This window comes from Branchiostoma floridae, chromosome 16 (assembly GCF_000003815.2).
Source record: "Branchiostoma floridae strain S238N-H82 chromosome 16, Bfl_VNyyK, whole genome shotgun sequence".
NCBI classification, from domain to species: Eukaryota; Metazoa; Chordata; class Leptocardii; order Amphioxiformes; family Branchiostomatidae; genus Branchiostoma; species Branchiostoma floridae.
The window spans coordinates 13,728,722-13,732,230 of record NC_049994.1 but is presented as its reverse complement, the minus strand read 5'-3'; the positions used below and the strand labels follow the sequence as shown (position 1 = coordinate 13,732,230).

Here is a 3,509-nt window from a genome sequence, read left to right as displayed (position 1 = left end):
ATTCCTCTGGCTGGCTTACTCCTCTGATTTGTTCCATTTCTACGATTTTTCCAGCGATCCGGAGTCTGGTAGAGACTAGCCATCCATACAATGTAACTGCTTTTGCCTAACTCAAGATGCACACGCGTAGATGCACAACTTTTCGTTTCCCTTAGCAGAACATGTCGCAATTATGGCATTGCCATCAATGCAGCTTGCTTTCATTGTTTTGCTGTATCCTTCCTGACTAACAATGCCTTCCTTTCATGTCAAACGTCATAGCGAGCACGTGAGTGTCTAATGACGCCATTCGTCTTGTTCTTATGATTCACGTTTTGGCACACATGAATGGCGTAACCTACATCAAGGATATCTACGCCAGCAATTGATGATTTAAGGAAGGAACGAGTAAGAATGTTTCTAAAAAATCTTCAAAGCCATTGTACAAAATTTGAAAACAATAATACGTATGGTCTTAAAGGAGAACCTGTGATCCACGTTTTTAAGATTTTTCTGACTTAAGCACCAACCGCAAACACCAAGGACGTTATATGAGTATATAACGTCCTTGCAAACACTAAAGGCTACTTATAAGACACTGACGCAACGGATCACATTCAAAACTACAAGAGCGCTTGACACCATCCTGCTTCAATGACAATGAGTTAAGAAAAGTGTATCTCTAGTGATGTTGCAATCATCATACAGTGCGTCGAAGGGAAAGCATTTTTTATTTACCGCTGCAATGACTGAGTGGGTAGAGTGTTCGCTTTGCATTGGGTAGGTCTGAGTTCGATCCCAGCCGAGTCATACCATAAAGACTTTAAGAATGGTACATACTACTTTCTCTGCTCAACACACAGCACTAATGAGGAATAGAATGGGAATTAAACACATATTTTTGCGCCCCCTGCTGTAGTGACTTGCACAAATGTGTGGCCAAGGGGCTACAGAAATGGAGATGCACGCCACCCAAAGCATAAGTTAAAGATGTACGGGCAACTTTTTTTTTTCTTTTTATTTCTCCTTCGTCCTCGTCTTCTGTCCTCATCGAAACCAATCAGACCCTCGAAGTGCCGGTGATATTAGCATATTATCTCTTCCAGCAAATATGAACAAATCATTAACTGTTAAAGCAAATATATGAACGAAATATTAGCAGTCACAGCAAATATGACTAAATACGGGTATGCGATAACAGAACCTATCCTGGTCTGGTGTCGTAAAAAGCAAATTGTTAGGAGGAAAAACATCCTGCGTTTTCTTGAAAGTGTTGCCTTTCTAGTTTCCGTTCAAATTTGTATGATAAAGCTGTAATGTACAGTCCGTGACGCGAGGCAATAGAGTGGCGGCATGCGTTGCAATAGGTCACAAACAGAGGGATGTGTACTTTGACTTCGTAAAAGCAGGTGTCACATTTTCGATCACCTTAGGCAGAATTTGTTAATCCTAAGAAGGTGGCCCAATTTTGCAATCGCCGCAGAGCGTCGAGCGCATATTTCCCCTGACTATCTACCCTTTTAGGACCGGTGTGACAGCGGTCTCGCCCCCCCGTGATCTCGCCCCCCCGGTGGCGAAATCACTAGCGATCTGGCCCCCCCGGGGCGAAATCACTAGCGATCTCGCCCTCCCCGGCTAGTGATCTCGCCCCCCTACCTCGCCCCCCTTTAGCGATTTCGCCCCCCCCCCCAAAAAAAACGGGTTTACATGATATTTTAGAAGTTGACTGGTATAAATCACACAATGCAGTTTCAGAATGATATAAGTACACGAGTTTGATACATAACTCCATCCATAGTATCAATATTAACGTAAGTACATAGCAATAAGATAGTTGAACTTGTTTCAGACAAGGTGGGTTGGGTCCCTTGTATTCCCTTTATTGCATGTACCTGAGTCTCGACATGAGATATATTTAATTGTATTCACCTGTCCTCAAGCAACCTATATATCTCCAATATGAAGTCTCTATTATGAATTTACCACAAAAGAACTATGTCATGTCTTTATTGATTATTCAAATAAGGTATTCATTAGAATAATGCACATTTTGGTGTATGCACCTACCCTATGGATATCTTCACCTCCAATATGACTGTTTTTCTAGTATTTAGGAACTGGTGTTTTACCAGTGTTTCTTAAGACTGGTACTTAACCAGTTTTTTTGTAGCATTTAGCAACAGGTATATGAACTTTGGAAATGTTTTCTGCACAAGAAAGAAAATACTGTGACAAATTGAAAACATATAGCTGACGTATTCCGTACCATAGACGGTGTTGATTTATACGTTCACAATAGCATTGTTTTCTATGCCACCTCTGCCATGTCAGCTGCAAAATAAAATGTCTTTTCAATGTAGTGTTTGCACCGAACAAGGTATGACATCTTACGGTAATAAGGTGCCATATAGGTACCAGGTAACACACCAAATATGTTACTCCCAGGTGCAGTATAGTACCAGGTAGCGCACCTAATATGTAGTAACCAGCTGCTCTTATGACCCCTCCGAGGAATACTACTAATGTTCTTGGGGGGGGGGGGGCGAAAACGCTAAAGGGGGCGAAAACGCTAGTGATCTCGCCCCCCGGGGGGGCGAGATCGCTGGGGGGGCGAGATCGCTGTCACACCGGTGCGATGACCAAGCGAGTGTTCGCATTGCACTCGGCAGGTCGTGAGTTCGATCGATATCCTCGGCCGATTCATACCAAAGACTTTAGATAGGATACATGCTGCTTTCTCTGTTTAGCATTTGGGAAAGAGTACGGTAGCTGAGCACACACCATTACCGATGGTGCATAGGGAGGCGCCCATCTCTGTTTCTGTAGCCCTGGGCCACACACGGAGATAGGCATCCGTATCGGCGTACGCACCTTCTAGATAGTGCGGAAAGGTCTTAAACTTTAAATCTACCCTAACTGACCGGTCCCTTAAAATCGCGCACAGTCAAGAGGAGATTGTTGTTGCTGCGGAAATGTCCTTTAGGGCTCACAGAGTCGTCTGGAGAGTTATTGTACATATGTCGCCGCCTTCAATAAATATCTTCCTTTTTACGACCGTAGATTAGATATACTGGTGCAATATTGAACATGGCGCCGGCAGCTAACATCTAATTGTCGCATTCTCGTAAAAAGAGAGAGTGGCTGCTGAAGGTGTTGCCATTAAAATGTGATGAAAGTTGGTTTAATAGTTAAGTGAAACAAAAAAAAAGATTAAAGAATAGCATGAAAATGAAAAAAAAAAGTTGCAATACGCGTTCTGAATGATAAACCAACTATCCTCAGGACGAAGATCAAAAAGCGCAGTACGTAACTAAAATATATACGCGAACGTTACTTTATATTGGAAAATGCTGAAGACTTCTTCTACTAAAAAGCCAGAAGAACCTGAGATAGACGGCATGTATTTGTCTATTAGCTCAGCTGTAAACATACAGCCAGGGCTGCCCAACTAGCCATAGGCTATTGCCAAGGGCTAACCCTGGGAGAGAAGAATACATCCATGTTACATATCACAAATACAATTGTACAAT

General features: G+C 42.6%; 1 long non-coding RNA gene across 1 annotated transcript in view; it reads right to left on the bottom strand.

The window, feature by feature from the left end:
* Window positions 1–3,509, bottom strand: part of LOC118403681 — a 10,111-nt gene that overhangs the window by 5,281 nt on the left and 1,321 nt on the right. The window lies entirely within an intron of this gene.